The sequence below is a fragment of the Oncorhynchus masou genome, chromosome 5 (genome assembly GCF_036934945.1).
Source record: "Oncorhynchus masou masou isolate Uvic2021 chromosome 5, UVic_Omas_1.1, whole genome shotgun sequence".
Classification (NCBI taxonomy): Eukaryota; Metazoa; Chordata; class Actinopteri; order Salmoniformes; family Salmonidae; genus Oncorhynchus; species Oncorhynchus masou.
Window position 1 is genome coordinate 89,820,149 of NC_088216.1, and position 27,822 is coordinate 89,847,970.

The 27,822-nt window shown below is 44.4% G+C and overlaps 1 pseudogene; it reads left to right on the forward strand.

The window, feature by feature from the left end:
- Positions 1 to 575: 575 nt before the first annotated feature.
- Positions 576 to 27,822, forward strand: LOC135530286 (sodium- and chloride-dependent GABA transporter 1-like; annotated as a pseudogene).

Sequence of the window (27,822 nt, forward strand, 5' to 3'; positions counted from 1 at the left end):
TAAATTCTGCTTTTAAAGTCTGTTTTTCGTCTGTCACCGGGGTATTATATTTCACGAGACAGCGGATTAAAAAGATTATAGGCGCAGTTTTCAATTTATCTCCCACCCTCAGACTAGCTTGTGTTGACTGGTTCCTCTTATCACAGTTTGCCAGCAACCACAGCATGATTGGCATCTGCCTTCACATCAGCCATCCTCTGGGAATGGTAGGTTTCTCTGACATAAACAGAGGAAAAACTGCGGATGCACAACCAGGTTTCGAAATTGCACCTATGTATTCTACTATTCTAACTCTCAACAGTAAATTGAAACCCCGACTTGAGTTAATTTGTTTCTGGGAATATCAACACGGTTAAGCGTCTGATAACTGTCCTATATGTGAGAAATCGCGTAAAGCTAACAAAATGTTAAGTCATAATAACTAACTGTCTTTGAGTCACCCAATCAATTCGTGTAGAAAAAAAATCCACAAATTGATGAAAAGCACAATGCCTATAAAACCATGAGACTATAAGATGCTACTTTATCAGAACCACAGCGATCTCAGTGGTGGAAATGTTGGACACACGGGGAGGGTCGATTTACAGATGACATTGACGCTATGTAGATGAGAACGGGGATTTGTGGTCCGCGTAACAACCCTGGCCGCTGAAGATAGACGGTGTTACGAGGTGAAGCTGCTGCCTTTTCGTGGTGTTGTTCCCCCCCGCTCTGCTCTCCTCTGCTTGTCTCTCTCTCCTTCAGGCATCACCAAGCTAACGGACAGCACCACTCACACCTAGTTCCTGCTTTCCTGCAAACTCACCTTTCCCATCAGGATCATAGTTTAGTTTTGCTTATCTATCTCTAAAAATATTTGATTTGGTCTGCCCGGTTAGAAGCTTCAAGAACACAACTTTTCGAAGAACGCACGGATACTATACCATGTCCCACAATTATGGCTGGCTCAGCAGTTTAATTGTAAGTACAGAATTGACGTTAAACAGTGTGGGAAAACTTCATTGCGATGGTCAGAGCATTGGACAGTGTGGACCCATTTGGGGAAGCGGAGTTGCGTCTCGGTGGGGAAAAACGGTGTTTCGGATGTTGCGCACTGAGTAGCCGAGATGATTAGCCTAAATTGGATAAATCAATGATATATATTTTTAAATCCATGCAACTTCAAAGAGAGTGATAAATCACATCATTCTACATTTGATTCGTTTTTTGAAGTTCCATAATTCATGGAATATAATCAGCAAATGTGAAAGGACGCGTAGGAGAGTGACGGACGCGTAAATCTTGTCGCTTTTGTTGGCGGACACATATCCATCTCCATCTCTTTCCATAAATGTCAACTAGCTGATGGGAAAAACGGGGGATATTTGACCATTATACTACAGATATAGAGGCACGGTATTATTCAAACAAATAAAAGCCTAACAATACCAAAAGCTTGACGTTGCCTAGCCAATGTTTCCACAATACGCACATTGCGTTTTGACTTGTAACATGAACGATTTTTTTTTTAATCGACGAATTTACCTTTGTCTCACATTTATTACGAATAATTAAAGATAAATTATATTGAAAGTATTTAACCTCGGATAATTAACATTCAAGCTGATTTATGTTAATATGAATGCTTTGCAATTCAGTTTTTATTTATAACATTACACTTATTTGGATGCATACATTCTAAGCCATAGCGTGTGAATGAACGTAATTTATCATTTTTTTGTGTGTCAAATTGATGGTTGAGTTCCGCTGCAATTAACCATTCAAACAAATGCTGAATAATTCGACAGCGGGGGTCGCCTCCTCCTCTTAACAGTATGAAATGACCTGTCTGCGGAATGTGTGCTGTTTTAAAGTTGTATAAGGGAGACATTGAGAGTATAACGACGCAGTGAATCAACGGGCCCTGGCTGTTTAAAAAGCACCACAGGGTCTTCGTGTGATCTCTTGTCCCCTGCGCCAACAAAGTGACTCAATGAAAACTCTTCAAAACGGCCCATTTTCAGCGCTATACTTTAATTTGGATAATTCCCGTGTTAATTTAATATTATGTAAATATTTAGGGTCCTATCATTATTTTAATTTCCTATTTGGTAACATTCTCTTGCTCTTTTTTTCCAGGTTCGCTTTTAACTTCCTCCGTGTTCCCTCTCCTTCTCCCGCTCCTTCACATCCAACGGTCAATCGGCTGGGTAACGAACCGCGAAGCTGCTCTCTACGTGGATCAGTGGGGTTAAAATCTTCCAACCGCCTGCCAGCCTTGCCAGGAAATCTAAACCTAATCAGAGAGACATGGCGACTAATGGAACTAAAGCCTCGGATGGACACGTTTTAACGGAGGTGAATGCGGAGCCTAACGACAAACCCAAAACTTTGGTCGTAAAAGTCCAGAAAAAGGAACTTCCCGAAAGAGAGAACTGGACTGGAAAATTTGACTTTCTCCTGTCTTGCGTCGGGTACGCAATTGGACTCGGAAATGTCTGGAGATTCCCTTATCTATGTGGGAAGAACGGAGGAGGTAATCAAGATTTCGGCGCTTTTCCCGTGTTTTCAAAAACAGGAGGCTTTAAAACTTAACCCATCAAACAGAAAATGTGTTCTGGGTCCCTCATTTAATTATCACAATGGTCTTTTCCTCTCCAGATTGAGCGTAATTATCATTAATTTTAGGCGCGGCATTGTGATACAAAAAATATTGTCTTCATCTCTTTATTTCTTTGGATGATTTGAAATGTTCCCGGTATATCAATGCAAATGGTCGCTTTTATTCACCATTCTATGTATGTTTTGTTTACTTACCTTTCACCTTCCATTCAGGGGCCTTCTTGATTCCCTACTTTTTGACGCTCATATTTGCTGGCATGCCCCTGTTTCTGCTCGAAACGTCCCTCGGTCAGTACACATCGATTGGAGGGCTTGGGGTGTGGAAACTGGCTCCCATGTTTAAAGGTAAATCAAAACACTACGTTTAGAGGTTCAACTGAAATACATCTCAATATATACCGTAAGACAATTAGGTCTCCTCATCCAATACTCTTTTTGCTGGTTCTCAATAAACACAGACAAATATCTGCAATTTCAGTGCACGCCTCCTCTCCCCGTTGTAATTACAGATCAAACCACATATTTCATATAACTAGCTAAAGCTATTTTATGTATTTGTTTCTCAAATATCTCAAGATGTCACATTATTTCATCTTATATTAACTGACTGTATATACATTCCTAATTTCACGTTTCCCTGCTGTTCTAGGTGTTGGTCTGGCCGCTGCAGTGCTTTCTTTCTGGCTAAATATTTATTACATTGTCATCATTTCCTGGGCCATATACTATCTCTGGTCCTCCTTTACTTCTGTGAGTATGATGGATAATATTGCTTTTCTATGAAAAAGTTGTAAGTACAAAACAAACAAACCAAAAAAGAAAAATCGAATTCATGTGAGGTTATTGCATTTCGTTTACTGGGAGGTTTAAAAAAAGGAAAAGCACATTTCCCCGATGAATGTCTTTAAGTAGCATGACTGAGGACTGAAAGAGCAGGGGGCATAGGCCTCTTCGGTGTTATCCATTTGAATGCTGAAAAGAAAGAAATACTGTTTCTTTTAAGTATAGTTAATTCAAATATATCGAATTTGGCCATCAGTACCCTTTCAAAAAACAATGTGGTGCATGTCGCCCGGGTGAAAAGAGATGGGCAAAATGACAAAAAGTGTGAGAAAAAAACAACTGTCTTTGTTATTACAGGAGTTGCCATGGCAATCATGTGGAAATTCTTGGAATACAGATCGCTGTTACACCAACTACAGCATCCCGAACGCTGTCAACCTCACCAGCGCAGTTCAGGAATTCTGGGAGTAAAGAACATATTTTATTTTATTATATTTTGTTAAACAATTTTTTTTTATTTTTTTTTTTGGTCGTGGTTAGACCACGCAGTGTAGAAAATAATGAATGGAGTTGTAGTTGATGAAAAAAATGATTTATAAATAGATTTGATTGGTTGGTTGATTGATTGGTTGGTTGATAGATTGGTTTCATTGGTTGATTTGTCCTATAGACGTAACATGCACCAATTGACGGATGGTCTGGAGAAACCTGGGGAGATCAGAGCGCCTCTAGCCATCACGCTGGCCATCGCTTGGGTCCTGGTTTATTTCTGCATCTGGAAAGGTGTCGCATGGACCGGCAAGGTAAGAGGCTGCCATTGACTAAATTCATAGAGTAGGGGCTAAACCGCACAGAGGAATCTTGACATTGGATTTTGGCAGCCATATTGGATTTTGGCAGCCATATTAGATTTTGGCAGCCGTATTGGATGTTGGGAGAGCGGGGGGGGGGTCCAGCATGTCCCAGCATGTCCCCTGGCGTATTTGCAAAAGTAAGAGGCGTTACTATAGATTAAAAATCCATTAAGAAACATTTGACTGGAACAATGGCAGTTAATCCATGCATGGGTCCTGGCTGTAATAATGACGTAAGTAGGGTGGCATAGCTCCATTGTCTTGTATTTGAACAAGTCTCTCCCTCCCTCCCTGTTTCAGGTGGTGTACTTCTCAGCAACGTACCCCTACTTTATGCTCTTCATCCTCTTCTGCCGCGGCATCACTCTGCCCGGAGCCATCGATGGAATCCTGTTCTATATCACGCCTAACTTCGAGAAGCTCAAGGAATCAGAGGTAGCTAGCCTTTATCAGTGGACATATTCAAAGGAAGCTAGCCTTTATCAGTGAGCAGATTCAGAGGTCACTAGCCTTTATCAGTGAGCAGATACAGAGGTAGCTAGCCTTTATCAGTGAACAGATACAGAGGAAGCTAGCCTTTATCAGTGAGCAGATACAGAGGGAGCTAGCCTTTATCAGTGAGCAGATACAGAGGGAGAATGGATGCTGATTTGCTGTATGTGATGTTGTGAGTACCAGTGTGTTTTGACTTGCAGTGTGTCTTGACTTGCAGTATGTCTTGACTTGCAGTGTGTCTTGACTTGCGGTGTGTTTTGACTTGCAGTGTGTCTTGACTTGCGGTCTGTTTTGACTTGCGGTGTGTCTTGACTTGCGGTGTGTTTTGACTTGCGGTGTGTTTTGACTTGCAGTGTGTTTTGACTTGCAGTATGTTTTGAGTTGTGGTGTGTTTTGACTCTCTGTCTCTCTGTTCTCCTCAGGTGTGGTTGGATGCTGCCACTCAGATCTTTTTCTCCTATGGGCTAGGGCTGGGATCGCTGATTGCTCTGGGAAGCTACAACCCATTCAATAATAATGTTTACAGGTAGGTTAAAATCTACAACACCGTTCAATAGTCATGTTACAGGTAGGTTAAAATCTACAACACCGTTCAATAATAATGTTTACAGGTAGGTTAAAATCTACAACACCGTTCAATAGTCATGTAAACAGGTAGGTTAAAATCTACAACACCGCGAGTGAGACAGAGAGAGAGCGAGAGAGAGCGAGAGAGAGCGAGAGCGAGCGCGAGAGAGAGCGAGAGCGAGAGAGTGCGAGAGAGAGCGAGAGAGAGCGAGAGAGAGAGAGAGAGTGAGAGAGAGAGACTTTTGTGAGTGTAATGTTTACTAATGTTTCCACTGTTTATTTCCCTTTTGTTTATTCTCTATTCCATTTGCTTTGGCAATGTAAACATATGTTTCCCATGCCAATAAAGCCCTTTTGAATTGAATAGAGAGAGAGAGAGAGAGAGAGAGAGAGAGAGAGAGAGAGAGAGAGAGAGAGAGAGAGAGAGAGAGAGAGAGAGAGAGAGAGAGAGAGAGAGAGAGAGAGAGAGAGAGAGAGAGAGAGAGAGAGAGAGAGAGAGAGAGAGAGAGAGAGAGAGAGAGGGGGGGGAGAGAGAGAGAGAGAGACAAAGAGAAAACACATCTCTCAGCTGTCACATCATCTCTGTCTCTCTCCTATGTTCAACCCTGGCACCGAATGAACAATCACCCCATCTCTGAAATGAATAGGTCAGTCCATTGACATTAAAGTAACACTCGGCTATAGAATGCAAAACCCTCCCTCCCTCCCTCCCTCCCTCCCTCCCTCCCTCCCTCCCTCCCTCCCTCCCTCCCCCTCCCTCCCTCCCTCCCTCCCTCCCTCCCTCCCTCCCTCCCTCCCTCCCTCCCTCCCTCCCTCCCTCCCTCCCTCCCTCCCTCCCTCCCTCCCTCCCTCCCTCCCCAATTTTAAATGTGCTGTGGTTTTGATAAGGCTTCCATATCAGTGTGACCACAGACGTTCCAAACCCCATGCTTTTTGTCTTTCTCTCCATCTCCCTGCAGAGATTCTGTCATTGTGTGCTGCATCAACTCGTTCACCAGCATGTTCGCTGGCTTAGTCATCTTCTCCATTGTGGGCTTCATGGCCAACGTGACAAAGAGGCCTATAATAGAAGTAGCAGCCTCAGGTAATTACCGTTCACTATTGATATAGATCTTAATGGAACAATACATGACTTAGCCTATTTAATCAAATGGCCACCCGGACTATTTACATTGACATCCCTCCCCCTTTTTCTTTTTACACTGCTGCTGCTTTGCTGTGTATCATCTATGCATTGTCACTTTACCCCTACCTACATGTACAACTCGACTAACCTGTACCCTCGCACATTAACTCTGTACCGGTACCCTCTGCATATATCCTCGTTGTTATTTGAACTTTTACATTTTAATTTGACTATTTTTTCTGTAGTTTATTTTAGTAAATATTTTCTTAACTCTATTTTTTGAACTGCATTGTTGGGTAAATCAGCATTTCACGGTCTACACTGTTATTCGGGAGTATGCGACAAGTAACATTTGATTTGAGTAAAAACAATATGAGCAAATCTTGGAATAAGAGCAGGACTCACTGTAAAACCACGGCATTGAAACACTTCTCTATATAGGTATTTGAACAGGAATGGGATGTGTTGTGTTGTCAGATCCCGTCTTTAACTGTCTGTGTTGTGTTGTCAGATCCCGTCTTTAACTGTCTGTGTTGTGTTGTCAGAACACGTCTTTAACTGTCTGTGTTGTGTTGTCAGATCCTGTCTCTAACTGTCTGTGTTGTCAGAGTCCTTCTCTAACTGTCTGTGTTGTGTTGTCAGATCCTGTCTCTAACTGTCTGTGTTGTCAGAGTCCTTCTCTAACTGTCTGTGTTGTGTTGTCAGATCCCATCTCTAACTGTCTGTGTTGTGTTGTCAGATCCCGTCTTTAACTGTCTGTCTGTGTTGTGTTGTCAGATCCCGTTTCTGTCTGGGATGTGCTGTGTTGTCAGATCCTGTCTCTAACTGTCTGTGTTGTGTTGCCAGATCCTGTCTCTAACTGTCTGTCTGTGTTGTGTTGTCAAAGTCCTTCTCTAACTGTCTGTGTTGTGTTGTCAGATCCCGTCTCTAACTGTCTGTGTTGTGTTGTCAGATCCTGTCTCTAACTGTCTGTCTGTGTTGTGTTGTCAGATCCTGTCTCTAACTGTCTGTGTTGTGTTGTCAGATCCCATCTCTAACTGTCTGTGTTGTGTTGTCAGATCCCGTCTCTAACTGTCTGTGTTGTGTTGTCAGATCCTGTCTCTAACTGTCTGTCTGTGTTGTGTTGTCAGATCCTGTCTCTAACTGTCTGTGTTGTGTTGTCAGATCCTGTCTCTAACTGTCTGTGTTGTGTTGTCAGATCCTGTTTCTTTCTGTGTTGTGTTGTCAGATCCCGTCTCTAACTGTCTGTGTTGTGTTGTCAGATCCTGTCTCTAACTGTCTGTCTGTGTTGTGTTGTCAGATCCTGTCTCTAACTGTCTGTGTTGTGTTGTCAGATCCTGTCTCTAACTGTCTGTGTTGTGTTGTCAGATCCTGTCTCTAACTGTCTGTGTTGTGTTGTCAGATCCTGTTTCTTTCTGTGTTGCGTTGTCAGATCCCGTCTCTAACTGTCTGTGTTGTGTTGCAGGTCCTGGCTTGGCGTTCTTGGCCTACCCTGAGGCAGTAACCCAGCTGCCTATCTCTCCTCTCTGGGCGATCCTTTTCTTCTCTATGTTGCTCATGCTGGGAATAGACAGTCAGGTGAAGAAACAACAGCTATTTGCATTTCATGTTTCTGTTGTTGTTTTGTGTTATTGTATGGGTGTTATGTGTTGTGTTGTTGTGTGATGTGTTGTTATGTTGTGGTTTGTGTTATGTTGTGTTGTTGTGATGTTGTGGTGTTTTGTGTTATGTTGTGTTGTTGTGATGTTGTGGTGTTTTGTGTTGTGTTGTTGTGTTTGTGTTGTTGTTTTGTTGTTATTTTGTGTTGTTGTTGTTTTGTGTTTTTGTGTGTTGTTGTGTGGTTGTGTTTGTGTTGTTGTGTTGTGGTGTTGTGGTGTTGTGTTTGTGTTGTGTTTTGTGTATGTTGTCTTGTTGTTTTTGTTGCGTTATTGTGTTGTGTGTATTTTGTCGTGTTGTGTTGTTGTTGTTATGTTGTGTTATTGTAACGGCGTTCTTCGTTTGTCGAAAGAAAGTCGGACCGAAATGCAGCGTGTTGGTTACTCATGTCTTTAATGAATGAATCGCGGTACATGAAATAACTGATATAAATAAATAACAACAAAACGGAACGTGAAACCTAATTACAGCCTATCTGGTGAAACTACACAGAGACAGGAACAATCACCCACGAAATACACAGTGAAACCCAGGCTACCTAAATACGGTTCCCTATCAGAGACAACAAGAATCACCTGACTCTGATTGAGAACCGCCTCAGGCAGCCAAGCCTACTCAGCCGCAATCCCAATAACTACAAAACCCCAACACGAAATATAACAACATAAACCCATGTCACACCCTGGCCTGACCAACTAATTAACGAAAACACAAAATACTAAGACCAAGGCGTGACAGTTATTGCATTGTTGTGTTGTGTTTTGTTTGTTTGTTGGACAATGAATGTAGTATTATCCATCTAATGCATTGCTTGATGAGTTGCGTGATTGGAATAGTATTCTATAATACTATTATAGATAATCTATAATCTATATATCTATAATACTATATATAATACTATAATAATTTAATATTCCATAAGAGATGCAGGAAGTCGGTTCCATCCAACATCTAATCTATCTAACCTAGTAGTGTTAATGTGTTGTATACTACTATATCCTGTGTTGTATAGTACTATATCCTGTGTTGTATAGTATGTGTTGTATTGTATTATATCATGTGTTGTATAGTATTATATCCTCTGTTATATAGTATTATATCATATGTTGTATAGTACTATATCATGTGTTGTACAGTACTATATCATGTGTTGTACAGTATTATATCATGTGTTGTATAGTATGTGTTGTATAGTACTATATCCTGTGTTGTATAGTATGTGTTGTATTGTATTATATCCTGTGTTATATAGTATTATATCATATGTTGTATAGTACTATATCCTGTGTTGTATAGTACTATATCATGTGTTGTATAGTATTATATCATGTGTTGTATAGTATGTGTTGTATAGTACTATATCATGTGTTGTATAGTATTATATCATGTGTTGTATAGTATTATATCATGTGTTGTATAGTATTATATCATGTGTTGTATAGTATGTGTTGTATAGTACTATATCATGTGTTGTATAGTATGTGTTGTATAGTACTATATCATGTGTTGTATAGTATTATATCATGTGTTGTATAGTATTATATCATGTGTTGTATAGTATTATATCATGTGTTGTATAGTACTATATCATGTGATGTATAGTATGTGTTGTATAGTACTATATCATGTGTTTTATAGTATTATATCATGTGTTGTATAGTACTATATATAGTATGTGTTGTATAGTACTATATCATGTGTAGTATAGTATTATATCATGTGTTGTATAGTATTATATCCTGTCTTGTATAGTATGTGTTGTATAGTACTATATCATGTGTTGTATAGTATTATATCCTTTGTTGTATAGTATTATATCCTTTGTTGTATAGTATTATATCATGTGTTGTATAGTATTATATCATGTGTTGTATAGTACTATATCATGTGTTGTATAGTACTATATGTGTTGTATAGTACTATATCATGTGTTGTATAGTACTATATGTGTTGTATAGTACTATATCATGTGTTGTATAGTATATATCATGTGTTGTATAGTACTATATCCATGTGTGTTGTATAGTATTATATCATGTGTTGTATAGTACTATATCATGTGTTGTATGTACTATATCCTGTGTTGTATAGTACTACATCCTGTGTTGTATAGTACTATATCCTGTGTTGTATAGTAAACTATATCTTTGTATAGTACTATATCCTGTGTTGTATATCTATATCATGTGTTGTATAGTAGAGTACTATATCATGTTTTAAGTTTTAGTGTGAATATCATGTGTTGTATAGTATTATATCATGTGTTTTGTATTATATCATGTGTTGTTAGTATTATATCATGTGTTGTATAGTACTATATCATGTGATGTATAGTATGTGTTGTATAGTACAATGTGTTTTATAGTATTATATCATGTGTTGTATAGTACTATATCCTGTCTTGTATAGTTTGTGTTGTATAGTACTATATCAGAGTATAGTATTATATCATGTGTTGTATAGTACTATATCCTGTCTTGTATAGTATGTGTTGTATAGTACTATATCATGTGTTGTATAGTATTATATCCTTTGTTGTATAGTATTATATCCTTTGTTGTATAGTATTATATCCTGTGTTGGTATTATATATGTGTTGTATAGTATTTTCAATATATCCTGTGTTGTATAGTAATATCCATCCTGTGTTGTATAGTACTATATCATGTGTTTATAGTATTATAGCTGGCCTCTATATCATGTGTTGTATAGTATTATATCATGTGTTGTACAATCCTACTATATCATGTGTTGTATAGTACTATATCCCCCTGTGTTGTATAAAAATGTGGCTAGTACTATATCATGTGTTGTTTATATTGTGTTGGACTATATCAGTGATGTGTTGTATAGTATATATCATGTGTTGTATAGATGTGTTGTAAGTACTATATCTGATGAACAACCTGGTTTATTCTACTATTCTATATCAAGCATATCAGGAAGTATATAGACCCTATACTGAGTTGTGTTGTATAGTACTATATCATTGATAGTATTATATCTTTGATATCATGGGTGGGTTGTATAGTACTATATCATGTTGTTTACTACATCATGTGTTGTATAGTACTATATCATGTGTTGTATAGTATTATATCATGTGTTGTATATTCTATATATCCTGTGTTGCAGTATTATATTGTGTGGATAGTACTATATCCGTTGTATAGTAGTGCTCTGAGAGGAATAATGTGTTGTATAGTACTATATCATGTGTTGTATAGTACTATATCCTGTGTTGTATAGTACTATATCATGTGTTGTATAGTATGTGTTGTATAGTATTATATCATGTGTTATATAGTATTATATCCTGTGTTGTATAGTATTTTATCCTGTGTTGTATAGTACTATATCATGTGTTGTATAGTATTATATCATGTGTTGTATAGTATTATATCATGTGTTGTATAGTCTATATCATGTGTTGTATCACTATATCATGTGTTGTATAGTATTATATCATGTGTTGTATAGTATTATATCATGTGTTGTATATCCAACTCAGTATTATATCCTGTGTTGTATAGTATTAACTAGTATTCACTGTGTTGTATAGTACATCCAAGTCACTCACTCACATCCAGTTCAGTTCACTCACATCTAGTCCTGTGTTGTATAGTATTATCATAGTTATATAGTATTATATCACATCTGTGTTGTATAGTATTTTATCCTGTGTTGTATAGTACTATATCATCTAGTATTATATCATGTGTTGTATAGTACTATATAGTGTTGTATACATATAGTACTATATCATGTGTTGTATCACATATAGTCTATATCAGTATATCCTGTGTTGTATAGTATTATATAATGTGTTGTCTAGTCCATGTTGTGTTGTACCACCACATCTAGCGAAACAGTCCGGACACCATCTAGACCAGAGAGACACATTTAGTGTGAATTTTGTGTCACATTTTGCAGTTGGGTGTAGAAAATTAATACAAGATTTCTGCAATTCTACACCTATTGGGTCACATCTTGTCCGTAACATGCAATTCACTCATTTAGTTTGAGGTGGAGAGGAATATGAGTTTTCAATAACCGGGAGGTAATTCCACCATGAATACTAAGTTTAGATAGCTGGTCACATCAATAGTCCCCAAAACATCTAGTCCAGTGTCAGTGACTGACATCTACTGATGAACAACCTGGTTTATTCTTCATCTAGTCAACAGTAGACCCCAACTAGTCCGAAATTGTCACATTTAGTCTGATCTAATATGTTTTACCATCTAGTTCTGTACGGTGGAGGGATTCACATCTAGTCCAGTCTGGTCACATCTAGTCTGGTCCGGTCACATCTTGTCCCATCACATCTAGTCTGGTCCGGTCACATCTAGCCCGGTCACATCTAGTCCAGTCTGGTGACATCTAATCCAGTCACATCTAGTCCAGTCACATCTAGTCCGGTCACATCTAGTCCGGTCACATCTAGTCCAGTCACATCTAGTCCAGTCCGGTCACATCTAGTCCAGTCTGGTCACATCTAGTCAAGTCACATCTAGTCCAGTCACATCTAGTCCGGTCACATCTAGTCCAGTCTGGTCACATCTAGTCAAGTCACATCTAGTCCAGTCACATCTAGTCTGGTCACATCTAGTCAAGTCACATCTAGTCCAGTCGCATCTAGTCTAGTCACATCTAGTCCAGTCACATCTAGTCCAGTCCGATCACATCTAGTCCAGTCTGCTCACATCTAGTCCAGTCCGATCACATCTAGTCCAGTCTGCTCACATCTAGTCAAGTCACATCTAGTCCAGTCACATCTAGTCCAGTCACATCTAGTCCGGTCACATCTAGTCCAGTCCGGTCACATCTAGTCCGGTCACATCTAGTCCGGTCACATCTAGTCCAGTCCGGTCACATCTAGTCCAGTCCGGTCACATCTAGTCCGGTCCGGTCACATCCAGTCCGGTCACATCTAGTCTGGTAACATCTAGTCCAGTCACATCTAGTCCAGCCCGGTCACATCTAGTCTGGTAACATCTAGTCCAGTCACATCTAGTCCAGTCCGGTCACATCTAGTCCAGTCCAGTCCGGTCACATCTAGTACAGTCACATCTAGTCCGGTAACATCTTGTCCAATCACATCCAGTCCGGTCACATCTAGTTCAGTCCAGTCCAGTCACATCTAGTACAGTCACATCTAGTCCGGTAACATCTAGTCCAATCACATCTAGTCCGGTCACATCTAGTCCAGTCACATCTAGTCCAGTCACATATAGTCCAGTCACATCTAGTCCAGTCCGGTCACATCTAGTCCAGTCCAGTCACATCTAGTCCAGTCACATCTAGTCCGGTAACATCTAGTCCGGTCACATCTAGTCCAGTCCGGTCACATCTAGTCAGTCCTAGTCACATCTAGTCCAGTCCGGTCACATCTAGTCCAGTCACATCTAGTCCAGTAACATCTAGGTCACATCTAGTCCAGTCACATCTAGTCCAGTCACATATAGTCCAGTCACATCTAGTCCAGTCCGGTCACATCTAGTCCAGTCCAGTCACATCTAGTCCAGTCACATCTAGTCCGGTAACATCTAGTCCGGTAACATCTAGTCCAGTCCGGTCACATCTCGTCCAGTCACATCTAGTCCAGTCCGGTCACATCTAGTCCAGTCACATCTAGTCCGGTCACATCTAGTCCAGTCCGGTCACATCTAGTCCAATCACATCTAGTCCGGTCACATCTAGTCCGCTCACATCTAGTCCAGTCACATCTAGTCCAGTCATATCTAGTCCAGTCACATCTAGTCCAGTCCGGTCACATCTAGTCCAGTCACATCTAGTCCAATCACATCTAATCCGGTCACATCTAGTCCGGTCACATCTAGTCCAGTCCGGTCACATCTAGTCCAATCACATCTAGTCCGGTCACATCTAGTCCGGTCACATCTAGTCCAGTCACATCTAGTCCAGTCACATCTAGTCCAGTCACATCTAGTCCAGTCCGGTCACATCTAGTCCAGTCACATCTAGTCCAGTCACATCTAGTCCAATCACATCTAGTCCGGTCACATCTACTCCAGTCACATCTAGTCCAGTCACATCTAGTCCGGTCACATCTAGTCCAGTCACATCTAGTCCAATCACATCTAGTCCAGTCACATCTAGTCCAGTCACATCTAGTCCTTGTCACATCTATTCCAGTCTGGTCACATCTAGTCCGGTCACATCTAGTCCGGTCACATCTAATCCGGTCACATCTACTCCAGTCACATCTAATCCGGTCACATCTAGTCCGGTCACATCTAGTCCGGTCACATCTAGTCCAGTCCAGTCACATCTAGTCCAGTCCAGTCACATCTAGTCCAGTCCCGTCACATCTAGTCCAGTCCAGTCACATCTAGTCCAGTCCAGTCACATCTAGTCCAGTCCAGTCACATCTACTCCAGTCCAGTCAAATCACATCGTCTCTGTTTTAGCCCACTGTAGGCGATGGGACTTGTTCTAATGACTATCAGCTATTGTGTAAGACCAAATGAATTAAACAGATCACATCTCCTGAAGGCAAGATGACGTAGCCGAAATCTGCTCCGCCTCACATCCAGCACAAATTATATTTCACTATGTTGTCACCCCCTCCACCTGAATCAGTTACACATTTGGGTTCACAATCTGTTTGGCCAAAATAATGTTCATTATTTCAGTGAGTTAAATCGGGTCACCAGAATCTCTGCTGAGTTAGTGACCAAAGTAGGTGAATAATGTCCTGTGGATCTGGGTTAATGCTACAGGGTTAATGCTACAGGGTTAATGCTACAGGGTTAATGCTACAGGGTTAATGCTACAGGGTTAATGCTACAGGGTTAATGCTAAAGGGTTAATGCTACAGGGTTAATGCTACAGGGTTAATGCTACAGGGTTAATGCTAAAGGGTTAATGCTAAAGGGTTAATGCTAAAGGGTTAATGCTACAGGGTTAATGCTACAGGGTTAATGCTACAGGGTTAATGCTACAGGGTTAATGCTACAGGGTTAATGCTACAGGGTTAATGCTACTGGGTTAATGCTACAGGGTTAATGCTACAGGGTTAATGCTACAGGGTTAATGCTAAAGGGTTAATGCTAAAGGGTTAATGCTACAGGGTTAATGCTACTGGTTAAATCAATAGTATAGCCTATTATCTTATGCTGCCATAAGGAAGCATTCAGCGACAGTGAGATGGTGGTGAGGTGAGGTGAGGTGGTGGTGAGGTGAGGTGGTAGTGAGGTGAGGTGGCGGTGAGGTGGCAGTGAGGTGGCGGTGAGGTGGTGGGGTGAGGTGAGGTGGTGGTGAGGTGGTGGTGAGGTGAGGTGGTAGTGAGGTGAGGTGGTGGTGAGGTGGTGGTGAGGTGAGGTGGTAGTGAGGTGAGGTGGCGGTGAGGTGGCAGTGAGGTGGCGGTGAGGTGGTGGGGTGAGGTGAGGTGGTGGTGAGGTGAGGTGGTGGTGAGGTGGCAGTGAGGTGGTGGTGAGGTGGTGGTGAGGTGGCGGTGAGGTGGCGGTGAGGTGAGGTGGTAGTGAGGTGAGGTGGTGGTGAGATGGTGGTGAGGTGGCGGTGAGGTGAGGTGGCAGTGAGGTGGCGGTGAGGTGGTGGTGAGGTGGCGGTGAGGTGGCAGTGAGGTGGTAGTGACGTGGTGGTGAGGTGGCGGTGAGGTGAGGTGGTGGTGGTGAGGTGGTGGTGGTGAGGTGAGGTGGTGGTGGTGAGGTGGTGGTGAGGTGAGGTAGGTGGTGAGGTGGCAGTGAGGTGGTAGTGACGTGGTGGTGAGGTGGTAGTGCAGTGAGGTGGCGGTGAGGTGGCAGTGAGGTGGCGGTAAGGTGGTGGTGAGGTGGTGGTGAGGTGAGGTGGTGGTGAGGTGAGGTAGTGGTGAGTGAGGTGGTGGTGAGGTGAGGTAGTGGTGAGGTGGCGGTGAGGTGGCAGTGAGGTGGCAGTGAGGTGGCGGTGAGGTGGCGGTGAGGTGGCGGTGAGGTGTTAGTGAGGTGGCGGTGAGGTGGTAGTGAGGTGGCGGTGAGGTGGCAGTGAGGTGGCGGTGAGGTGGCAGTGAGGTGGTGGTGAGGTGGTAGTGAGGTGGCGGTGAGATGGTGGTGAGGTGGTAGTGAGATGGTGGTGAGGTGGTAGTGAGGTGGCGGTGAGGTGGCAGTGAGGTGGTAGTGAGGTGGTAGTGTGGTGGTGAGGTGAGGTGGTGGTGAGGTGAGGTGAGGTGGTGGTGAGGTGGCGGTGAGGTGGCGGTGAGGTGGTAGTGAGGTGGCGGTGAGGTGGTGGGGTGAGGTGAGGTGGTGGTGAGGGTGTGAGGTGGTGGTGAGGTGGCAGTGAGGTGGTGGTGAGGTGGCGGTGAGGTGGCGGTGAGGTGAGGTGGTAGTGAGGTGAGGTGGAGGTGAGGTGGTGGTGAGGTGAGGTGGTGGTGAGGTGGCAGTGAGGTGGTGGTAAGGTGGCGGTGAGGTGGCGGTGAGGTGGCGGTGAGGTGCCGGTGAGTGGCAGTGAGGTGGTAGTGACGTGGTGGTGAGGTGGTAGTGCAGTGAGGTGGCGGTGAGGTGGCAGTGAGGTGGTGAGTGAGGTGGTGGTGAGGTGAGGTAGTGGTGAGGTGGCGGTGAGGTGGCAGTGAGGTGGCAGTGAGGTGGCGGTGAGGTGGCGGTGAGGTGTTAGTGAGGTGGCGGTGAGGTGGTAGTGAGGTGGCGGTGAGGTGGCAGTGAGGTGGTGGTGAGGTGGCGGTGAGGTGGCAGTGAGGTGGTGGTGAGGTGGTAGTGAGGTGGCGGTGAGATGGTGGTGAGGTGGTAGTGAGGTGGCGGTGAGATGGTGGTGAGGTGGTAGTGAGGTGGCGGTGAGGTGGTAGTGAGGTGGTAGTGTGGTGGTGAGGTGAGGTGGTGGTGAGGTGAGGTGGTGGTGAGTTGAGGTGAGGTGGTGGTGAGGTGGCGGTGAGGTGGTGGTGAGGTGGTAGTGAGGTGGCGGTGAGGTGGTAGTGAGGTGGTGGTGAGGTGGTAGTGAGATGGCGGTGAGGTGGTAGTGCAGTGAGGTGGTGGTGAGGTGGTAGTGAGGTGGCGGTGAGGTGGTAGTGAGGTGGCGGTGAGGTGGTAGTGAGGTGGCGGTGAGGTGGTAGTGAGGTGGCGGTGAGGTGGTAGTGCAGTGGTTGAAAGGTGATGGGTCTCCCAGGTGAAGCTGGACCTGTTACAATACTCGTGATGTAAAACAGCAGATTTGAGTTGAAAAGTGAACTCACTGACTATTCTCCAGATTAATTAGGAAATAAAAGCAGAAGTTTTTTCAATGATAAATAAGAGGTGTGCCAGTGAAGAGGGTCCAGTGCGTGTGAAGGGTCCAGTGCGTGTGAAGGGTCCAGTGTGTGTGAAGGGTCCAGTGTGTGTGAAGTGTCCAGTGTGTGTGAAGGGTCCAGTGCGTGTGAAGGGTCCAGTGTGTGTGAAGGGTCCAGTGTGTGTGAAGTGTCCAGTGTGTGTGAAGGGTCCAGTGCGTGTGAAGAGGGTCCAGTGCGTGTGAAGGGTCCAGTGCGTGTGAAGGGTCCAGTGCGTGTGAAGGGGGTCCAGTGCGTGTGAAGGGGGTCCAGTGCGTGTGAAGGGGGTCCAGTGCGTGTGAAGGGTCCAGTGTGTGTGAAGGGGGTCCAGTGCGTGTGAAGGGTCCAGTGCGTGTGAAGGGTCCAGTGCGTGTGAAGGGTCCAGTGCGTGTGAAGAGGGTCCAGTGCGTGTGAAGAGGGTCCAGTGCGTGTGAAGGGTCCAGTGCGTGTGAAGAGGGTCCAGTGCGTGTGAAGAGGGTCCAGTGCGTGTGAAGAGGGTCCAGTGCGTGTGAAGGGTCCAGTGCGTGTGAAGGGTCCAGTGCGTGTGAAGAGGGTCCAGTGCGTGTGAAGGGTCCAGTGCGTGTGAAGAGGGTCCAGTGCGTGTGAAGGGTCCAGTGTGTGTGAAGGGTCCAGTGCGTATCAAGAGTCCAGTGCGTGTGAAGGGTCCAGTGCGTGTGAAGGGTCCAGTGCGTGTGAAGGGTCCATTGCGTGTGAAGGGTCCAGTGCGTGTGAAGGGTCCATTGCGTGTGAAGGGTCCAGTGCGTGTGAAGGGTCCAGTGCGTGTGAGGGGTCCAGTGCGTGTGAAGAGGGTCCAGTGCGTGTGAAGGGTCCAGTGCGTGTGAAGAGGGTCCAGTGCGTGTGAAGAGGGTCCAGTGCGTGTGAAGGGTCCAGTGCGTGTGAAGGGTCCAGTGCGTGTGAAGGGTCCAGTGCGTGTGAAGGGTCCAGTGCGTGTGAAGAGGGTCCAGTGCGTGTGAAGGGTCCAGTGCGTGTGAAGGGTCCAGTGCGTGTGAAGAGTCCAGTGTGTGTGAAGGGTCCAGTGCGTGTGAAGGGTCCATTGCTTGTGAAGGGTCCAGTGTGTGTGAAGGGTCCAGTGCGTGTGAAGGGTCCAGTGCGTGTGAAGGGTCCAGTGCGTGTGAAGGGTCCAGTGCGTGTGAAGGGGGTCCAGTGCATGTGAAGGGGTCCAGTGTGTGTGAAGGGTCCAGTGCGTGTGAAGGGTCCAGTGCGTGTGAAGGGTCCAGTGCGTGTGAAGGGGGTCCAGTGCATGTGAAGGGTCCATTGCGTGTGAAGGGTCCAGTGCGTGTGAAGGGTCCAGTGCGTGTGAAGGGTCCAGTGCGTGTGAAGGGGGTCCAGTGCATGTGAAGGGGGTCCAGTGCGTGTGAAGGGTCCAGTGCGTGTGAAGGGTCCAGTGTGTGTGAAGGGTCCAGTGCGTATCAAGAGTCCAGTGCGTGTGAAGGGTCCAGTGCGTGTGAAGGGTCCATTGCGTGTGAAGGGTCCAGTGCGTGTGAAGGGGGTCCAGTGCGTGTGAAGGGTCCAGTGCGTGTGAAGGGTCCAGTGCGTGTGAAGGGTCCAGTGCGTGTGAAGGGTCCAGTGCGTGTGAAGGGGGTCCAGTGCATGTGAAGGGGGTCCAGTGCGTGTGAAGGGTCCAGTGCGTGTGAAGGGTCCAGTGTGTGTGAAGGGTCCAGTGCGTATCAAGAGTCCAGTGCGTGTGAAGGGTCCAGTGCGTGTGAAGGGTCCAGTGCGTGTGAAGGGTCCATTGCGTGTGAAGGGTCCAGTGCGTGTGAAGGGTCCATTGCGTGTGAAGGGTCCAGTGCGTGTGAAGGGTCCAGTGCGTGTGAGGGGTCCAGTGCGTGTGAAGAGGGTCCAGTGCGTGTGAAGGGTCCAGTGCGTGTGAAGAGGGTCCAGTGCGTGTGAAGAGGGTCCAGTGCGTGTGAAGGGTCCAGTGCGTGTGAAGGGTCCAGTGCGTGTGAAGGGTCCAGTGCGTGTGAAGGGTCCAGTGCGTGTGAAGAGGGTCCAGTGCGTGTGAAGGGTCCAGTGCGTGTGAAGGGTCCAGTGCGTGTGAAGAGTCCAGTGTGTGTGAAGGGTCCAGTGCGTGTGAAGGGTCCATTGCTTGTGAAGGGTCCAGTGTGTGTGAAGGGTCCAGTGCGTGTGAAGGGTCCAGTGCGTGTGAAGGGTCCAGTGCGTGTGAAGGGTCCAGTGCGTGTGAAGGGGGTCCAGTGCATGTGAAGGGGGTCCAGTGCGTGTGAAGGGTCCAGTGCGTGTGAAGGGTCCAGTGCGTGTGAAGGGGGTCCAGTGCATGTGAAGGGGGTCCAGTGCGTGTGAATGGGGTCCAGTTGGCAGCACTGCATCCTTGCATCGCCATGAACAATACGTCTTATCTAGTTGTCTGACATTACCTCAGCTGAAAACTAGATTTAAACCAGAAAATGACATCACATGACAGATTTTGACAGCTTGGGTTGTTCTACGTGGTGTATTTTTATGTATTTTTACTAGGTAAGTCAGTTAATAACAAATTCTTATTTACAATGACGGCCTAACCCCGGCCAATCCCTAACCTGGACGATGCTAGGGCAATTGCGCACAGCCCTACGGGATTCCCAATCATGGATGGTTGTGATACAGCCCGGAATTGAACCAGGGTCTGTAATGATGCCTCTAACACTGAGATGCAGTGCCTTAGACCGCTGTGCCTCTCGGGATCCCCAAAATATAGGGAAATAAGCAAAAAAAGGTGCTCTGTCAAGGTTCGTTCACCTGAGTTAACTGGGTTCAGTTGTATTGTGATGTAATGACAGTGTAGTTAACTAGATCTACTTTGTTACGGTCTACCGATACATAATTACATACACTATCTTCATCTATTCTGACTGTCTATTACGACTAGGTGTAGACTTTTATGACTGGTGACAATTAGATCAAAAACATTGAACCTTTAAGTCCCTTAACATCAAATCTTTAAGTCGCTTAATATCAAACTATTAAGTCTCTTAACATTCCATGTTATTTTTCTTCAATGTAATTTCTTTACAGGCTGTGTTGACATCCTTGTATCTGATCAGTCGATGTTATTTAGGTGGCTTCATCCTAACTCCTCGACCCCCCCCCGCCCTGGACTCTTTCACAGGATCAAACCAGGGAAAACGATGATGTCTTCTCAAGCTCCACATCCCGGACTCTGAGGTCAATAACTCTCCTCCTGAAACCTGTACCTATAAGCGTGGCCACTGACAGGATCACTGAATGCTTCCAGTCACGCCCCCAGTCCTCTGCTTGTATGAAACACTACCCACCACTCTCTACCCTACTACACCGCTCTTCACAGCATTATCACATCTGTCACTGGAGATTAATGTCTGCATCCCTCTTGGATTGAAACAATCGGCCTAATCAGTTGTTCACCTCAGCTCTGCAGTACCAGTCTAGCGTTTCATCTCCCTCCACCCTTCCCTAGCGCCGGGCTCCAAAGCCCTGAAGATTCCCAGGGAGACAGGCAGGCAGCTCGGGTCAGTGACCCTCCACCAGCTACCACCACTGGTGCTCTAATCCCTCAGATTATTCCACGTCACCAGTTTAATAGGCTACATCACATCTCAGTCGTTCTATCTCCTATCCTCTATATCCCCCCCCCACGACTCCCCGTCTTGCTGGTCTCGTTCTCTCTACACTTGGGAACCTGTATCCAACAGTCTTTCTCTGTTCTCTTCTCGTCCAATAGGGTGTGCTGTACGTGTTCAAGCTGTTTGACTACTATTCTTTCTCTGTTCTCTTCTCGTCCAATAGGGTGTGCTGTACGTGTTCAAGCTGTTTGACTACTAGTCTTTCTCTGTTCTCTTCTCGTCCAATAGGGTGGGCTGTATGTGTACTCTCCTCAACACTCTTTCTCTGTTCTCTTCTCATCCAATAGGGTGGGCTGTATGTGTTCAAGCTGTTTGACTACTATTCTGCCAGTGGAATGTGCCTGCTCTTCCTGGTCTTCTTCGAGTGTGTCTCCATATCCTGGTTCTATGGTGAGTCGGTTACCTCACTTCCTGTTAGAGCTATGGTGACGTCGCTAACCTGACTGATGTACAAAGAGGTTGGGGCCTTCTCAATGTAATAGTCTATGTAAAAGGTTTGGGTGTTGGGCAGCTCAAAATCCAAATTCCAAAATCTGCTTCCAATGAGTGCAGTTACTTGTCTTCCATCACAGCACCTTTGACCTACTTGCTTCCTGTCTTGCATATCTTGCAGGTGCTGATAAGTTCCTTGCCAACATTGAGGAGATGATTGGCTTTAGGCCCTGCCTGTGGTGGAAGCTGTGTTGGGTTGTGTTCACTCCTCTCATCGTGGCTGTAAGTACTCTCTCTTCTTCTCTCTCTTTCTCTCTCTTCTTCTCTCTCTCTATATATATCTCTTCCCCTTTCTCTGTTGAAAGACATTCTCAAACTAGAGCATTAAACATCAAATGAAATCAAATGTTATTGGTCACAAACACGTGTTTAGCAGATGTTATTGTGAGTTGTAGCGAAATGATTGTGTTTCTAGAGACAACAGTGCAGTAATATCTAACAAGTAATATAACAATTCCACAACAACACACACAAATCTAAGTAAATGAATGGAATGAATAATATATACATATATGGACAAGCAATGTCGTAGCGGCATAGGCTAAGATACAGTAGAATAGAATACAGTATATACATATGAGAGGAGTAATGCAAGGTATGTAAACATTATTAAAGTGACTAGTTAATAAAGTAGCCAGTGATTTCAAGTCTATGTATATAGAGCAGCAGGCTCTAATGTGCTAGTGGTGACTATTTAACAGTCTGATTGCCTTGAGATAGAAACTGTTTTTCAGTTTCTCTGTCCCAGTTTTAATGCACCTGTACTGACCTCGCCTTCTGGATGATAGCGGGGTGAATGGGTAGTGGCTCAGGTGGCTGTTGTCCTTGATGATCTTTTTGGCCTTCCTTTGAAGGTGGGTGCTGTAGGTGTCCTGGGAGGCAGGTCGTTTGCCAAACGTGATACGTTGGGCAAACCGCACCACCCTCTGGAGAGCCATGTGGTTGCGGTTGGTGCAGTTGCCGTACCAGGCTGTGATATAGCCCGACAGGATGCTCTCAATTGTGCGTCTGTATAAGTTTTGTGAGGTTTTTAGGTGCCAAGCCAAATTCTTTAGCCTTCTGAGGCTGTCTGTGTGGGTGGACCATTTCAGTTTGTCAGTGATGTATACGCTGAGGAACTTGAAGCTTTCCACCTTCTACACTGCGGTCCCCTCAATGTGGATATGGGGGTGCTCCCTCCGCTGTTTCCTGAAGTCCATGATCAGCTCTTTTTGTTTTGTTGACGTTGAGTGAGAGGTTATTTTCCCGGCACCGCTCTTCCAGGGCCCTGACCTCCTCCCTGTAGGCCGTCTCGTCATTGTTGGTAATCAAGCCTACTACTGTTGTGTCGTCTGCAAACTTGATGACAGAGTTAGAAGCGTGGATGAACAGGGAGTACAGACACTCCCTATTCCTAATGACAAGCATACCCATAACATGATGCAGCCAGTGGATTTTCCCCAACCATAACACTTTGTATTCAGGACATAAAATTAATTTACAAATCAATGGAAAGCATTCAATTGTCTACCACAAGTTGCTAAATGAACTCTATGGTGTTTTTGTATGGAGGGCTGTAAAACCAAATTATACAACATATTTTTGGCATTAATAACCCTCCATATTCCTTCATCCTTGGTGTTGTGTTTGTAATGTAACAAGTTGACTTTGATTGATTAATTGTATTAGACAATGGAAAGTAGTAGTCCGTTCTAACCAGATACAACATTACATACATTTAAAAAACATTATCCAGGATGAAAACACAATTAGGCCCTAAGGCTTTTTTCCCCCATTGTGGTTGATTGTGTTGTGACCAGGTTGTTCTTCTGTGTTCCAGGGAGTGTTCCTGTTCAGTGCTGTCCAGATGGTTCCTCTCACCATGAACAACTACGTGTTCCCGGCCTGGGGACAGGGAGTAGGCTGGTGCATGGCGTTGTCCTCCATGCTCCTGATACCTGGCTACATGATCTATATGTTCCTCAACCTCAAGGGGGATTACAAAGAGGTAACACATCACCTTCTGTCTTCCTCAGCTGCTGACAATCACATTGCCTTCAGAAAGTACTCACACCGCTTTACTTTTTACACATTATGTTGTGTATCAAGGTTGGATTAAAATGTATTAAATTGTTGTTGTTTTTTTGGGTCAACACAAAATACTCTGGAATGTCAAAGTGGAAGAAACATTTCTGAAAAATAAACACTAATATATCTTGAATACAAAAGATCTTGAATATAAAAGTTTTCACACCCTTGAGTCAGCACTTTTTTAGAAACACCTTGGCAGTGATTACAGCTGTGAGTCTTTCTGGGTAAGTCACTAAAGAGCTTTGCACACCTGGATTGTACAGTATTTGCACATTATTCTTTTAGATTCTTTTAGATTCTTCAAGCTCTGTCAAGTCGATTATTGATCATTGCTAGACAGCCATTTTCAAGTCTCGCCATATATTTTCAAGCCGGTTTAAGTCAAAACTGTAACTAGGCCACTCAGGAACATTAAATGTTATCTTGTTAAGCAACTAAAGTGTATATTTGGCCTTGTGTTTTAGATTATTGTCCTGCTGAAAGGTGAATTTGTCTCCCAGCGTCTGTAGGAAAGCAGACTGAACTAGGTTTTCCACTAGGATTTTGCCTCGTTTCTTTATATTCTTCGAAATCTCCCTCGCTGATGACAAGCATACCCATAACGTGATGCAGCCAGGAATGTGCTGCTCCAAACATAACACTTTGTATTCAAGACATAAAGTTAATTTCTTTGCCACATGTTTTGCATCAGTATTTAGTGCCTTGTTTTTTATTTAACAAGGCAAGTCAGTTGAGAACAAATTCTTATTTTCAATGATGGCCTAGGAACTATGGGTTAACTGCCTGTTCAGGGGCAGAACGACAGATTTGTACCTTGTCAGCTCGAGGTTTTGAACTTGCAACCTTCTGGTTGCTAGTCCAACGCTCTAACCACTAGGCTACCCTGCCGCCTCGACACTCTAACCACTAGGCTACCCTGCCGCCTCGTCACTCTAACCACTAGGCTACCCTGCCGCCCCATGTTTTGGAATATTTTTTATTCTGTACAGGCTTCCTTCTTTTCACTCTGTCATTTAGGTTAGTATTGTGGAGTCACTACAATGTTGTTGATCCATCCTCAGTTTTCTCCAATCACAGCCATTAAACTCTGTAACTGTTTTAAAGTCCCCATTGGCCTTATGGTGAAATTCCTGTGCAGTTTCCTTCCTCTCCAGCAACTGAGTTAGGAAGGACGCCTGTATCTTTGTAGTGACTGGTTGCATTGATACACCATCCAAAGTGTAATTAACAACTTCACCCTGCTCAAAGGGAAATTCAATGTCTGCTTTTTATTTGACCCATCTACCAACAGGTCGCCTTCTTTGCGAAACATCGTCACTGGCCTTTGTGGTTGAATCTGTGTTTGACATTCAGTGAGGCACCTCACAGATAATTGTATGTGTGGAGTACATGATGTTGACATTCAAACACTATTATTGCACACAGAGTGAGTCCATGTAACTTATTATGTGACTGAATACTTATTGACTCAAGACATTTCAGCTTTTCATATTTTATTAACTTGTAAATATGTCTAAAAAAAGAATTCCGCTTTGACATTTTGGAGTATTGTGTGTAGGCCAGTGAAACAAAATCTAAATTTAATCCATTTTTAAATTCAGGCTGTGACACAACAAAATGTGTTAAAATGGGTGTCAAATTCTTCCTGAAGGACTGTATATGTCTGTCCCATTTAGCAGACACTTTTATCCAGTGACTTACAGTCATGCGTGCCTAAATTATTTTCCTATGGGTGGTCCCGGGAATCGAACCAACTATCCTGGCATTGCAAGTGCTCTCCTCGCATAGACAGAGTCGGCCTTAAAGGCGACCATTTTATGTCCAACAACTCCCAACTCTTCTCGAACCATAGCGTGCGTCTCAGCAAGAGATCTGCCTGCAGCAGAGAGTTTGTCACAGGCTGTGGGGTATTTTGTACAATTTTAAATAGATGGTATGGCACTTAATCCAAAATTAGTTGGGAATATTGCTCTTGGCGATTACTGTTTCTATATTAATCCGTATAAATAATTGTTGGTTCTCACAGACATTCTAAAAGAAAAGTTTGAGGACAGCAAAATGTTGGCGATAATGTATTTTGTTGCAATGCATTAGTCTTGTAAATCACAAAGCTCATTTAAAAATTATCTGTGACAACAGGGTGATCAAATTAAGATACATGTATACACATTCTTCAGTTGAGAAGGAGAAAGGAATGTGAGGCTGGTCGTTCCCATGACGCTACGTCTGTTGAGAAGGTCACAGAAAGGAGTGTGAGGCTGGTCGGTCCCATGACGCTACGTCTGTTGAGAAGGTCACAGAAAGGAATGTGAGGCCGGTCGGTCCCATGACACTTCGTCTGTTGAGAAGGTCACAGAAAGGAATGTGAGGCCGGTCGGTCCCATGACACTTCGTCTGTTGAGAAGGTCACAGAAAGGAGTGTGAGGCTGGTCGGTCCCATGACGCTACGTCTGTTGAGAAGGTCACAGAAAGGAGTGTGAGGCTGGTCGTTCCCATGACGCTTCGTCTGTTGAGAAGGTCACAGAAAGGAATGTGAGGCCGGTCGGTCCCATGACGCTTCGTCTGTTGAGAAGGTCACAGAAAGGAATGTGAGGCCGGTCGTTCCCATGACGCTTCGTCTGTTGAGAAGGTCACAGAAAGGAGTGTGAGGCTGGTCGTTCCCATGACGCTACGTCTGTTGAGAAGGTCACAGAAAGGAATGTGAGGCTGGTCGTTCCCATGACGCTTCGTCTGTTGAGAAGGTCACAGAAAGGAGTGTGAGGCCGGTCGGTCCCATGACGCTTCGTCTGTTGAGAAGGTCACAGAAAGGAATGTGAGGCTGGTCGTTCCCATGACGCTTCGTCTGTTGAGAAGGTCACAGAAAGGAATGTGAGGCTGGTCGGTCCCATGACGCTTCGTCTGTTGAGAAGGTCACAGAATGGAGTGTGAGGCCGGTCGGTCCCATGACGCTTCGTCTGTTGAGAAGGTCACAGAAAGGAGTGTGAGGCTGGTCGGTCCCATGACGCTTCGTCTGTTGAGAAGGTCACAGAAAGGAATGTGAGGCCGGTCGTTCCCATGACGCTTCGTCTGTTGAGAAGGTCACAGAAAGGAGGGTGAGGCTGGTCGTTCCCATGACGCTTCGTCTGTTGAGAAGGTCACAGAATGGAGTGTGAGGCTGGTCGGTCCCATGACGCTACGTCTGTTGAGAAGGTCACAGAAAGGAATGTGAGGCTGGTCGGTCCCATGACGCTTCGTCTGTTGAGCTGCAGCTTGCAGTGAAAGGAACAGTAATTGCTGGTTCTGGTGTTGTCAAGGATGGAGCGCTGCGGTCGTCACTGGCAACGAGAGGAGCAGCTGTCCGCCCTTTGTGTCAGTCAGTGCAATCTTGATTGCTTAAATTGTAGCAATCAATTCCTTGGTTTGTGTGTGCCAAGCACCAGGCGGAAAGGCTTGATCTCACAGACACGGATGCCAGCGAGCTATCTGGTGCGTGATACAATGTATTATCAGCAATGTGAAAGCATGAAGATATGTAACAAATCATTTCCTCACAGCATCTGCATATAGCATGTTAATGTTGTAACTTACAGCCTAAAGATGTCTGACGTATTTTGAACGTATCGTTCTCTCGCACATTGCAGCGTCTGCGGATAATGATCCAACCCCCGATGATGGTGAGAGGAGAACGCCAGGAGAACGGCCCTGAGCGGACACCGGCAGCAGCCACCGAAGAGGCTTACATCTAAACCCTGTTGTATTCAGCCTGTCTCCGAGGCCAACTCTTTGCAGAAAACAACGTAATCAAGGTGAAGCACAACCAAGGGATGCATTCCCAAATGGAATCCTATTCTATATATAGTGCACTACTTTTGACCAGGGCCCATATGGACTACTACCTAATATAGGCCCTGGTTAAAAGTAGTGCACTATATAGGGAACGGGGCGTCATTTGGGACACAGATAAGACCTCCCATGTCTGATATCTAATCACCTACCTCCAGGGGAAACATGACCAACCTGATTACATTTTACTTTTCATTTATTTTACATTTATTTTTTTTATTTTGTTTTATTTGTTTTGTCAACAGAAATAAGAAAGTCAAACAGCTGTTATTGTGATAGTTTTGTGTTTCATATGCAAACATGTTAGTCTTTCTAAGATTGTTACCTAGAAAATTACTATAATTTGAATTATAATTCAAAATTGGAGGGCCAATGTGATTCAACACTAACGTGCTAATATTGATTTAATTAATCTATAAAAAATTAAGTTATTGTAAACCGAGCCGTAGCCAGGGTCTGGATTTTAGT